This window comes from Hyperolius riggenbachi, chromosome 12 (genome assembly GCF_040937935.1).
Source record: "Hyperolius riggenbachi isolate aHypRig1 chromosome 12, aHypRig1.pri, whole genome shotgun sequence".
NCBI classification, from domain to species: domain Eukaryota; kingdom Metazoa; phylum Chordata; class Amphibia; order Anura; family Hyperoliidae; genus Hyperolius; species Hyperolius riggenbachi.
In genome coordinates this window covers 209,247,967-209,262,165 of record NC_090657.1, presented here as the reverse complement: position 1 = coordinate 209,262,165, position 14,199 = coordinate 209,247,967, and the positions used below count along the sequence as shown (strand labels likewise).

The 14,199-nt window shown below is 45.9% G+C and overlaps 1 protein-coding gene across 1 annotated transcript in view; it reads left to right on the top strand.

Annotated features, from left to right (window-relative positions):
• Positions 1–14,199, top strand: part of LOC137541042 (myosin-3-like) — a 37,255-nt gene that overhangs the window by 207 nt on the left and 22,849 nt on the right. The window lies entirely within an intron of this gene.

Below are 14,199 nucleotides of genomic sequence, written 5' to 3'. Positions count from 1 at the left end.
ACTGAGGAGTCCGAGTCGGATGATTTTTATACCAAATTCACAGCCCTGGTAAGTATTAGACTAAGGAGTCGAGGAGTCGGAACCATTTTGTGTACCTGGAGTCTGAGTCAGTGGTTTCTTAAACTGAGGAATTGGATGATTTTGGTACCGACTCCACAGCCCTGTATATAGCAAAGGAGCAGCAGAGTCCTCCAACAGCACAGAGTATATCACTTGAGGAGCATTAGAGGAAAGAGCAGAGTACTCTAGAAGCACAGAGTATGTCAGGAGAGTTAGATAGGGGAAGGAGCAGAGTCCGCCAGCAACACAAAGTACATCAGGAGAGGAGTGTTAGATAGAGGAAGGAGCAGAGTCCTCCAGGAGCACAGAGTATATCAGGAAAGAAGAGTTAGAGAGAGGAAGGAGCAGAGTCCTCCAGCAGCACAGAGTATATCAGGAGAGGAGAGTTAGATAGGGGAAGGAGCAGAGTTCTCCAGCAGCACAGAGTATATCAGGAGAGGAGAGTTAGTGGGAGTAGCAGAGTCCTCCAGCAGCACAGAGTATACCAGGAGAGCAGAGTTAGATAGTGAAAGGAGCAGAGTCCTCCAGCAGCACAGAGTATATCAGGAGAGGAGAGTTAGATAGAGGAAGGAGCAGAGTCCTCCAGCAGCACAGAGTATATTAGGAGAGGAGAGTTAGATAGAAGAAGGAGCAGAGTCCTCCAGCAGCACAGAGTATATTAGGAGAGAAGAGTTAGATAGAGGAAGGAGCAGAGTCCTCCAGCAGCACAGAGTATATCAGCAGGGAGAGTTAGATAGGGGAAGGAGCAGAGTCCTCCAGCAGCATAGAGTATATCAGGAGAGGAGAGTTAGATAGTAGAAGGTAGAGATGGGAAGTTCGGATCTTTTCAATGATTCGGATGATTCGAATCGGATCATTGAAAAGATCCGGATCTTAGATCCGAATCTCGGATCATTTTACTAGGGAAGCATTCGGTGGGGGGGTGAAGTGACCAGCAGGACAGGACTTTTCCTGCAGTGGATAGACAGAGAAGGGGAGGGGGGGAGTGGACGAACAGAGAAGGGGAGGGGGGTGGACAGAGACGGGCAAGGAGTGAACAGAAGGGAGGAGGTGAACGAAGAGGGGAGAGCAGAAATGTTTTTTTGCACACAATACCCAATTGCAATCATATGCTTTACATATATTTCACCTATATGTTCATCTGTATACTCTGAATGCAAACGTCTCACAGTGAAAGAAAGCATTCCCCTTTTCTCACCTCGAACACATCATAAATTTAGGGAGAAGATAAGTGCAGCTGTTTAGAGCAGAGTGCAGGAGGATCATATTGCACAGCAATCACAGTGCCTGTCCTGTCATTCATTCAGCCCAGCACTCTGTCTGCAGAGTTACTGAGCTGTGCTTCTCAGCCAAAAGTTTCCCATTTGTTCACAACTACAAGACAGCCTATAATGAGCAGCACATTGCAGCCAGTACATGTGCTCTACACATATCTGGCAGTGGCACCGATGTCCCCTCTCTCATCTACCTGTCCCTGCAAGGTTGGCTCCCCTCCAACTGAGCGATCCATCTCCGCTCCGCTTCCAGGACCCCGGTGCCCGCTGAGAGAGGGGGGGGGGCGTTCCGCTCCTGGCTCCACCCCTTTTGACCCGAATCTGTTCATTTTGATGATCCGGATGATTCGACTCACAATCATGATCCGGACAACACTAGTAGAAGGAGCAGAGTACTCTAGCGCAGGGTTTTCTCCAACCCTGTCTTCAAGTACCACCAACAGTGCATGTTTTGTGGAAATCCACAGAGGTAGTTAATGAGCTCTGCTGAGACACCAATTATTTCACCTGTGAATGGTTGTGGTTTCCTGCAAGAAAAGTACTGTGGTACTTGCCTTGCGCAGGGCCACCTTAAGAAATTTGTGGCAAACTTAATGGCCCCTACCCATCTCCCCCCCCCCCCCCTCCCAAAAAAATGCAGTATTTCCCCATAAAATAAACATTGCGTCAAAGCTAAGCAAGTACATAATAATAATATTATAGGACATTTAATTATGACTATGGTAGGATTAGATTGTGATCTCAGTTGAGAACAGTCAGTATAACTAAAAAGTCTGTAAAGTGCTGCACAGGATGCCAGTGCTATATAAATACATAATAATAATATGGTCGGACATTAGAGTATGACTATGGTAGGATTAGATTGTGAGCTCCTCTGAGGACAGTCAGTGACATGACTGTACTCTATAACAGGAGAGAATGGAAGAAGAGGAGGACAGATGTTCTGTTGCCTCAAGATCCAAAATCAAATGCAAAAAAAGAAAAAAAATACATACACCCATCTTACGTGACTCTCCTGTTTACCTATGCTAAACATGGTATGTCCTGGTCTGGCTAGCCAGTGAATTAATGAGCTGTTAACAGAGGAATTCAGCTCTAAATGAAAAAAAAAATCCAGGATACAGGGGGGAAGAAAAAAAAAAACACAATTTGTGTGCTTGAGTGTGGAATTCCTAATCTTCGAAACTGAGACTGTTAGTTTTTCATGCTCAGTGCAAACTGCTGGAGCATGACAACTGTTAAATGTATGTCACTCAGCAGGGAGGCTGGCCCCTGTCACTGCATAGAGCTTGTACCCCCCTGACTTGCATACAGTGTTGGGAAGCCCTGCTCTAGCAGTATTGAGTATATCAGGAGAAGAGGGTTAGACCAGAAGAGCTCTGAAGCAGTTCACCACTGCGCTGTGTTGCAGTTCTGATTAAGTTGTATAGCAGCATCTGACACCTCTGTGGATGCTTAGCAGGGTCATATGGTTAGGTTGTTGGCTAGCAATTATAGAATCCGTCCTGCTTCTTTATCACCTCTGGGTTGGATGCACACAGCCAACAGCTTGCTTAACCTCTGACTTTCTCCTGGGTCTCTAGTTTCACTCCCCCTTCACTGACAGCATCACATTATCTGAGCATGTGACCTGTTTATCCTTCCCTAACAATTTACTGCAAAGGAAGAGAGTGAAGACAGTCTGACTCTGACACATGCTGGATATACTGAACTGGAAGACTAAATGCAGACTAGATTAAAGGCTGCAACGCACCATCCAATGTTACCATCCCCAATAAACCTTCAGATATAGAAGTGGCTGTTGAAGATTTGCTCAAGGATGTGTCCCATTTAATTACATTTACCACTTAGGCAATGTATTGAGGACATTAGAGTGTAAGCTCCTATAGTGCATGATATGAAAGGATCAGTGGTCTCTGTACAGCACTGAATCATCCAATGTATCAGCACACCAATCTTCAATCACACAAGGGGGACCCTGCGTGGCCCCCAAAACAATTGTCGGCTAAAATATTCAAAACGAAAGATTGCAGCGCTGGACAACCTATGATATATACCAGGGCTGCACGGAGAAATGGGATAGTGCTCAAATACCCATCAAGAATAGGACAAAACTATTAAAAATGAACTCCTGCGCCCCTGCAAATTAGTATAAAATACTTGATTTTTTTATTAGCCACAGCTAAAATTATGTAAAATCATACAAATATGGTCATACAACTTACTGTCCAATATGCAAACATCGATATCTTGATCAAAAAGACCTGTGCAGAAATAAGCCCGCTTGACTTAGCAAGCGGCCGTGTACACGTGACCTAATCGATAACTTGATTGATAATGAGCATATATGGGCCCAATGTGAACATCAATTGTGCATAGAATCCCAAGACTAAAACATTTTTTTTTTTGTATAGAACTCCAAAATGATTTCCTTTGAAAATTGCCTGGAGAATCTCTTATGATAGAAAAAGAGCACTTTGACTCGTATAACAAAGTCTATGTAAATATGTCAATATATCACAGTTCCCATTTATATCTTGTTGATTAGCAAAATCCTGTTGATTAGCAAGATTCATTTGCCTTAAGCAATGAGATTCTTATCGATTTAGCAGAACAATTAGCCTTGAGGTGGCCATACACTGGTCGATTTGCCATCAGATTCGACCAACAGACAGATCCCTATCTGATCGAATCTGATCAGAGAGGGATCGTATGGCCACCTTTACTGCAAACCGATTGTGAACCGATTTCAGCCTGAAACCGATCACAATCTGTTGTGGTGGTGGTGCTGCTGCCGCCGCTCCCCCCGCCCGCATACATTACCTGCTCCGCCGGCGCGACTCCCGGGTCTCTCTCCGCTCTTCTTCTCCGCTCTGGTCTCCGGCTCCAGCATGCTTCACTTCTTCCTGCCCGGCAGGAAGTTTAAACAGTAGAGCGCCCTCTACTGTTTAAACTTCCTGCCGGGCAGGAATAAGTGAAGGCATGCCGGAGACCAGAGCGGAGACGAGCGGGGGCAGTCGCGCCGGCGGAGCAGGTAATGTATGCGGCTCTATTGCGTCGGTCGTCGGGCACTCGAACGCCGCTAGCGATGCGCTCTTTACCCGCGGGCGATCGACGGTAATTTTCCGCACGGCGCGATCGACGGGATCGGACGAAATGAATCGAAATTCGACGTGTAGCGCGAACGATTGGCAGCAGATTCGATCCCAGTGATCGAATCTGCTGTCGAAACGGCGGTAAATCGGGCCAGTGTATGGCCAGCTTTAAGCAATGTTGGTCCATATACTCGTGCTACCACAGCGTGTGTTCCTTCTTGCTGATAGCTGGTAATGTCTTCATACAAACATATGTGAGGAGCAGCGGGGGGAGGAAAGTTCCGTTCCGGTGAATAACTTAATCCTGTATAGTGTATAGCTGCGGCCGACAGCCTCTAACAGGAAAGTCCTTTGCTGAAAAACAGAGCCCGTAGATGCTAGAGTCTCTGCGGGATTTCTCCCCGTATACCGGAAGTAGCGATTTTCGTGACGTCACACGCAGTTTCCTCCAATCACGCCAACGCGTTTCAAAAGGTTACGCCTTCCTTCGTCCGGGCTTAGTGATTGGTCAGTCTCTTTCCTCCTTTATCCTCCCTCCGCTGTGTAACTCCTCCCCCCTCCGTCCGTGGATGGAACTCCTTCATTGAATGCAAAAAGCTCTATGTCATGATTCAGACCTGCTGGAGCTAACGAGTTCAAAGTGTAAATCCAATACGATTCTCGTCTGGACATAGATTTCAAATAATCCCCTCCTCTCCAATTTAGCGGTACATTTTGAATTGCATAAAACTTCATTAGTCCTAATTTCCCCTGCTGGCAATATTTAAAGTGTTTCCCCAAAGGATATTTTTCATCCTTTTTCTGTATATATTTCATGTGTTCAGAGATCCTCTCGGACAGTTTCCTTTTTGTCCTCCCGACATATTGTTTCTTGCAACCGCATTCGATCACATAGATTACACCTTTAGGCCCCGTTCACACTTGCGGTTGTCTGCCAAACGGACCGGATGACCTGACCGGATCCGGACCGGATCCGGATCGGAACCGTACGGTTCTGATCCCGATCCGGATCCGGTCAGGTTGCATCAGGTGTTCATCAGGATGCGATCTGGATCCGTTTGGCAAAAGTTACGTAAAAAACAAAAAAAATGTTGGGGTCTAGGAGGTCAGCAGAAGGGGGACCTGTGGAATCAGGCCCTCCGCTGTTTAGCACTCACCTCCACCTCCAACATGCTGCCAACATCTCCAGCTCGTGCTGCTCCACTCCAAAATGCTTGCCCATGTGTCCCCGATCCAATATCGCCGCAACAATCCTCATAGGAAGTGGGGTAGAACATCCGGATTTTTAGCCAGTGTGTTGTGCGCTATCCGGTTCTCATTGATTTGTATTGGCCGGATGGTGCAGTCCGGCTCCGCCCCGGATACGGCTGCCGGAGGAGCCGGACCAAAAAATAGCGCATGTTGGAACGGACGCCGGAGTCCGGATCCGGTCCGGCTGCGGTCCGGACGAAACGGACGCATGTGAACGGTGGCATAGACTTACATTGCTATGCCGTGCGTCCGTTTCGTCCGTTCCGCATGCGGTGCGGCTCCGGCACGGCGATTCCGGATAGCCACCGCTAATGTGAACCGGGCCTTACTGTTACAATTATGGTGTCCTTGTATGTCAAATTTTTCTCCTGTACTTGTAGATTGAAATACCTCTCTAATAGGTTCTTTGGTGGTATTTCTACATGGGAAGCATAAAGTGCATTTTTTAAAACTGCCTCCTTTAGTCAGCACTTTTTTACAGTTAGTTACAGTTGGAGCAATGATGTTGTTTAAGTTTGAGGCTCGTCTGTAAACTATCTTTGGTTTCTCTGGCAATATTCCATTTAGCGTTTTATCATTTTGTAATATATGCCAGTATTTAGAAATAATTTTCTTCACTGCCGGGGCCTGTTGATTATATTGCATATTAATACACAGTGGAAAATCCCGTTTTTCTTTTGTTTTTTCTACAATCAATTTATCTCTGTTCATCTGTTTAACTTCCTGTTTTGCCTCTAATAAATCCCCCAAAGCATATTTCCGATCTAAAAAACGTTGCTGAAGTATCCCTGCCTGGTCCTCAAAGTCAGCATTGTTGAAACAATTTCTCCTCAGCCACATGTATTGGCTTTTAGGGACATTGCTTAACCATTGTAATAGGTGGCAACTGTCCAAATATATATACCTATTCATGTCTACAGTTTTAAAAAAGGTTTTGGTGCAGAATTTATTATTCTTAACAAAAATTGTAAGGTCTAAAAAACTAATTTCAGTTTTACTGTATTCACATACAAATTTAAGATTAAACTCATTAATATTCAACCAGGCAAGGAACCGCTTAAGTCCCATTTCGTCCCCCTTCCAAATAAAAACCGCGTCATCTATAAAACGCTTCCAGAGCACGAGCTCCGCCTCGGGGCCCCCCTGGCCCCTCAGGACTGTTTGCTCCCAATAGGCAATGAACAAATTAGCGAACCCCAGAGTGAAGCACGTGCCCATCGCAGTGCCCACCTGTTGTAAGTAGTATCTCCCCTCAAACTCAAAATAATTATGTTGTAAAATAAATCTAATTGCTTTGGCGATGAAGTCTATTTGCATCTGAGGAATTTCAGTGCATTCTGAAAGGAAGAAAGCTACCGCTTCTATTCCCTTCTGATGATCAATGATGGTGTAGAGGGAACTAACATCTGCCACACATAAAATATAATCTTCCTTCCATTCCACCTCCCCCAGAATACGCAAAACGTGTCCAGTGTCTTTAAGATAAGCTGGAGTGCATGTGACAGCTTGTTGCAAGAAATTATCTATATATTCTGACAAATTAGCCGTCAGAGACCCTATCCCGGAAATGATTGGCCTTCCGGGTGGGTCAGTGACACTTTTATGTATCTTTGGGAGGTGGTAATAAACCGGAAGTCTCGGGTGCATTTGTAGAATGTAATCTGCTTCCTGTGTTGATAAAATGCCCTCTGTTTCCCCCTCATTAATCAAAAGTTTCAAATCACTTTGAAAACCTGATACTGGATTTCTTTTTAGTAATTTGTAAGTTGTTGAGTCATTGAGTTGTCTATTTGCTTCCTGTATGTATTTATCTTTGTCCATAACCACCACTCCCCCTCCTTTATCTGCTGGGCAAATTATAATGTCAGGATTCTCCCGCAATGTCTTTATAGCTGTCTTTTCACCTTTTGACAGATTCGAAAATGTTGTACCTTTAACTTTTTTAAGGTCATTTAGCACCATAGTCTCAAATGATGTCATAGAGTCACTGATTTCAGTCCTAGGAAAAAACTTGGTGCATGATATGAAGGGATCAGTGGTCTCTGTACAGCACTGAATCATCCAATGTATCAGCACACCAATCTTCAATCAAACACAAGGGGGACCCTGCGTGGCCCTCAAAACAATTGTCGGCTAAACTCTTGTGGAAACATATAGCTCAATAAAGAGCGTGTTTGATTGAAGATTGATGTGCTGATACATTGAACGATTTATCTATTTTGAGGCATTGCCTATGCCTCGGCATCAAGCACCCTACCATACTTTGAGGAAGTGCCCATCCACGACTATGATATCTTCTGTACAGCGTTGGGGAATATGTCAGAGCTATATCATGTATAGTTTAATAATAATTTAGCCAACCTAAGCCACTTAAGAAGCGCTCCATGGGCAACCAGGATCATTAGGGAGCCTTGCCCAAAGACTCTTCACTGTTTTCACATTACTGGCTTGAGTTGGGATTTGAACCCTGGTCAAAGATTCAGATCCTACATCAGATGCAACAGCCTTATTAGTACGCTGACCAGCTGAATGGATCAATGATTTCTGTACAGTACTGTGGAATATGTCAGAGCTATGTCATGCATTCCCTTCACTGGCTACCTATAGAATGGAGGGTTCTATTCAAGATCGGCCTACTGACATTTAAATCACTGAATAATCTGGGCCCTGGATACATGAAACAAATGTTGCAGCTGCATAGCAATCCCCGCATTCTCAGATCCACAGGTTCTAATAATCTAATCATACCCAGAGTCCACTTGGAAACTGTTGGTCCCAGAGCCTTCTGTTATGCTGCCCCTACATTTTGGAACTCCTTACCTCAACAGATCAGGACAGCTCCATCTCTAGATGTGTTTAAATCTAGACTGAAAACCCACCTGTTCAGTTTGGCATTTGCAGAAATATAACTTTTGTTGTGTGAATACTTCATCCTACTACCAACTACTAAATCTGAGAGAGCCTAAGCGCTTTGAGTCCTATTGGAGAAAAGCGCTATAGAAATGTTATTGTATTGTATGTATTATAATAATAGTGTGCGAATGGGGTGAGGACAATAGAGTGTAAGCTTCTCTGGTGCAGATACTGATGTAAGTGGATCAATGAACTCTGTACAGGACTGGGGAATATATCAGAGCTATATACTGTAAATGTAAAACAATATTAAGAGTATGTGAGTATAGATGGCACATTAGAGCGTAAGCTCCTCTGGCGCAGAGACTCACAGAAATATTTTTAGTGGTCTCTGCACAGAGCTGTGGAATATGGCAGAGCTATATAAATGTATAATAATAGTGTGTGACTGTGGTGGGGACATTAGAGTGTAAGCTCCTCTGGCGCAGAGACTCATGGGAATATATTTAGTGGTCTCTGCACAGAGCTGTGCAATATGGCAGAGCTATATAAATGTACAATAATAGCGTGACCGTGGTGGGGACATTAGAGTGTAAGCCCCTCTGGTTCAGAGACTGATGGCAATGGATCTATGATCTTCATACAGTGCTGTGGCATTTGTCAGAGCTATATAGATGTATAATGATAATGGTGTGTGGCTGTGGTGGGGACATTAGAGTGTAAGCTCCTCTAGTGCAGAGACTGATGTGAGGGGATCAGTGATCTCTGTACTGCACTGTGGAATAGGTCAACTAGTGAGGACATTAGATTAAGCTCATCTGGTGCAGAGACTGCTGGGAATGGATCAGTGATTTCTGTGCAGCGTTGTGGAATTTGTAGAGTTATATGAATAAGTAATACTAATAGCACATGACTGTGAATGGCTGCTAGATTATTCACTTCTTCTCCTCGGGAATAGTTTGACAACAGTCCACATAAGGAAACGCAGTTCTAAATTTTCATCAGTATAATCTCCTAAAGATTAAGGTTCGGTCTGTCAGAGCCCCCCCAACCCCTGGCAGCTGGCATGTGCCCATTGTGCCTCCTGTTTCCTTGGAGGAACGTTCCACATTTAAGGAGATGGTATGTGCTATTTGCACCTGGTAGAGGAGATTTAGCAGACAAATGTCAAGGAGTTCTTAGCTGGGTTGTAGAAGTCTGGTCTGGGCTATAACAGTGCGGTTAGGCTGGCCATGGGCTCTGCTGTTTATAGCTTATGAAGGCATATTTCTGCTATTGAAGCTATTATGGCCTGCTATGTCTTGGAAGCTTGGCTTTCACATCTTGTGTATGACTTCACATTCTGCCTATGTACTAAGACCCGTGACCTGTTTGTTTAAAGGAAACCTGAAATAACTTAAAACAGAGTTTCTGCCAGCCCCCTGCAGCCACACCATCAGGGAACGATCCTCTGGCCCCCGCCGCGGCTTAAAACAGAGTTTCTGCCAGCCCCCTGCAGCCACACCATCAGGGAACGATCCTCTGGCCCCCGCCGCGGCTTAGTTACGTTTTTGCCGATTTCCAAGCGGATTTCCACTGTGCCTGCACGGCCCTGGCTGTGCACGTCCTTGTCCATGAGAAAACCTTACACTGCGCCTGCGCAGGACGCTCCCGGCAATGAGAGAGCAGCCAGGGCCGTGCAGGCACAGTGACCAACGGCTTGGAAATCGACGATAAGGAAACTTAGCTGTGGCGGGGTCCGGAGGATCATTCCTTGACGGTGTGGGCACAGGGTGGCTGCAGGGGGCTGGGAGAAGCCCCAGGTAAGTGAAACTTTCCTTTAAAGTTATTTCAGGTTTCCTTTAAGATCTCAGTCTTCCTCCAGATGAACAGCATATGATTGTGGTAAGCTTTAGGCCCCATCCACACTTGAAATGTTAGTTTCATCAATCGCACCACAACGCCCCATGAAAGGTAATGCGTATACATTACGTTTGAGTTAAAGGAAGGACTAGTCCATCTCCTCATGGGGGATTCTCAGGATTTTCTTTGTTTTCAAAAGCGTTTCCTGAACGGCTGTTTAACTTCCAATACCAGCCACATTGCACACTATTTGTCAGTTAGACTTAGCAACCGCCGTTCTGAAAATGCTTTTGAAGAGAAAGAAACCCCTGAGAATTCCCCATGAGGAGATGGACTAGTCCAAAACCTGTTGGTTCTGCCAGATTTTAACTGCTTACTTTTTTTCGCTGGAGCGGTTCTTTAATCGCACACGATGAACTGCAGCTTTTGCCACGACGGGTCTCACTGCACCGCGATCAGTGTGATTTCCCCGTAGGCCTATCACTACTTCTGCGACAGGATGTGGCGATGTTCTGGAACACAGTGCAGTAGGTGTGAAAGGGTCCTGAGGCCACATTCACAGAGGTTTGTTGTGGTGTGTTGCATCAAACAATATAATCGCATTGCTAACGTGATGCAATTATATTGCAATGGTGTGTTCACATCAGCACATTGGTGCGTCTGCAGTGTGACAGGACCTGTTGGCATAACCTAATGCATGCAGTGTGTTACTGGATAACATGCGCGTTACCGGTGGCAGTGGCACATACTTTCTATGTACTCTATGCTCCACTATGTGCATGGCACTGAACACATAGTATGCAATGCGCCTTTTCCCCTCCATTGTTTGGTGATCCTGTTTTTTCTGGGGGCACAATGCCCCAGTGTGAAAGTAGCCATACCATTAATCCTGAAGTGACAGAAAGAGGCTGAAGCTCTCCAGTTCCACATAGACAGCAATTGTTATGATCTCACCGGTGGCATCTTCTTCCAGGCAGTTCTGACTTCCCTGCAAGCGTGCAGCTGCATTGTATTGCATGCATTTGCAATAAGTGTCTTGTCCATCTGTATTCAGTCTGCAGTTCATCGGACTGGCACAGGATTGGGTGATTACCAGGGCTGTGGAGTCGGTACAAAAATCTTCCAACTCTGACTCCTCAGTTTATGAAACCACCGACTCCAACTCCGACTCCAGGTACCCAAAATGCCTCCGACTCCTCAACTCTGACTCCTTAGTCTTATACTTACCGGAGCTGTGGATTTTGTCCAAATATCATCCGACTCCCGACTCCTCAGTTTATGAAGTCACCAACTCCAACTCCGAGTACCCAAAATTGCGCCGACTCCAACTCCAACTCTGTCTCCACAGCCCTGGCGATTACCATTCAGCTGAGTTGGGATTTGCATGAGTGCTCTCATTAGTGGATGTTCACATAAATGACTCTTCCTGCTTGATCACTTCGCCTGTGATAGCGATCAGCTTATGCCAGGGGTTATCAAACTGTGTGCTGCGACACCCTGGGCATTGCCATCAGGTAATGCAACAGAATATTGATATACAATGTGGCTGCATTACCCACTAGTTAACCTTTAGTCTCGGCAGCCATGGTTGAAGTTGAACATCAGAAGGATCGGGATGGAGAGAGGGATCAGTGCAGCTTTGCCTGGATAGGTAAAGAAATGTCTGTCCAGCTAATGGGGGTCACTTACAATCTGAAGGTGTGCTGAGGTGATGCTGCATAATTAAATGGGGTATTACTAACTGCCGTTTCCATGTGGGGAGATGTCTATGTCAGGGGTCTAGTCCTGGGAAAAGAAGTGAGTGGACTCACCCGGAGAACCTCTGCTTCGCGCTGCGCGCCAAAAAGTGGGCGTGGTCAAGCACACTGTGGGCGTGGTCATGGGTGGGGCCAAATATACATGACCTTAGCAGTGATGTAAAAGGTCTGCCAAGGAAGTTTGAGCTCTGCCGTAGTGTATCCCCCAAAAATTGATGTAATCTGACAGCATTTCACCAAAAAGACACATAATCTGGTAGAAGTTCCTCCAAAATACAGATAATATGGAAGTGGTTCCCCCAAAATAGACAATGTGGCAGCAGCAGTTCCACCAACATACACATAATTTGGAAGCAGTTCCCCAAAATACGCGAAACCTGACAGCGGATCACCCAAAATACACGTAACACCCAAAAGACATAATCTGGCAGTAGTGGTCCCCCAAACATACACAATCTGGCAGCAGTTCCCTAAAATACACGTAATCTGGCAGCAGCCGTTCCCCTAACATACACATAATCTGGCAGCTGTTCCCCAAAATACATAACAGCGGTTCCACAAAAATGCAGATAATCTGACAGCAGTTCCCCCAAAATAGGTACCCCCAGGTAGCCAGGTCTATAGGTGTCCCCAGTATAAGTAGCCATGAGTATAGTAGTCCACAGTATATGTAGCCAGAGGTATAGTTGCCTAGTATATGTAGCCAGGGGTATATGTGCCCAGTATATGTAGCCAGTGGGATATGTCCCCAGTATATGTAGGCAGGGGTATATGTCCTCAGTATATGTAGGCAGGGGTATATGTCCCCAGTATATGTAGGCAGGGGTATATGTCCCCAGTATATGTAGGCAGGGGTATATGTCCCCAGTATATGTAGGCAGGGGTATATGTCCCCAGTATATGTAGGCAGGTGTATATGTCCCCAGTATATGTAGGCAGGGGTATATATGCCCAGTATATGTAGGCAGGTGTATATGTCCCCAGTATATGTAGGCAGGGGTATATGTCCCCAGTATATGTAGGCAGGGGTATGTCCCCAGTATATGTAGGCAGGTGTATATGTCCCCAGTATATGTAGGCAGGTGTATATGTCCCCAGTATATGTAGGCAGGGGTATATGTCCCCAGTATATGTAGGCAGGGGTATATGTCCCCAGTATATGTAGGCAGGGGTATGTCCCCAGTATATGTAGGCAGGTGTATATGTCCCCAGTATATGTAGGCAGGTGTATATGTCCCCAGTATATGTAGGCAGGGGTATGTCCCCAGTATATGTAGGCAGGTGTATATGTCCCCAGTATATGTAGGCAGGGGTATATGTCCCCAGTATATGTAGGCAGGGGTATATGTGCCCAGTATATGTAGCCAGTGGGATATGTCCCCAGTATATGTAGGCAGGGGTATATGTCCCCAGTATATGTAGGCAGGTGTATATGTCCCCAGTATATGTAGGCAGGGGTATATGTCCCCAGTATATGTAGGCAGGGGTATATGTCCCCAGTATATGTAGGCAGGTGTATATGTCCCCAGTATATGTAGGCAGGGGTATATATGCCCAGTATATGTAGGCAGGTGTATATGTCCCCAGTATATGTAAGCAGGTGTATATGTCCCCAGTATATGTAGGCAGGGGTATGTCCCCAGTATATGTAGGCAGGTGTATATGTCCCCAGTATATGTAGGCAGGTGTATATGTCCCCAGTATATGTAGGCAGGTGTATATGTCCCCAGTATATGTAGGCAGGTGTATATGTCCCCAGTATATGTAGGCAGGTGTATATGTCCCCAGTATATGTAGGCAGTTGTATATGTCCTCAGTATATGTAGGCAGGTGTATATGTGCCCAGGTAGCCAGGTGTGCCCCCAGCCCCCCACCCGGAGGGAGCAGAGCAGGGAAGACGAGCTATAGGGACAGCGGGGATGGGCGGACATCTCCCCCCCCCCCCCCCCATCCCTCACCTTTGTGCTCCCCTTCCTGCCTCTCCCCTCCGGCGTTTTTAAGTGTCGGCCCGGCGGCGAAAGTGGGCGGAGACTTACCTCGTTCCAGCCGCAAGGGACGCTCCGCTCT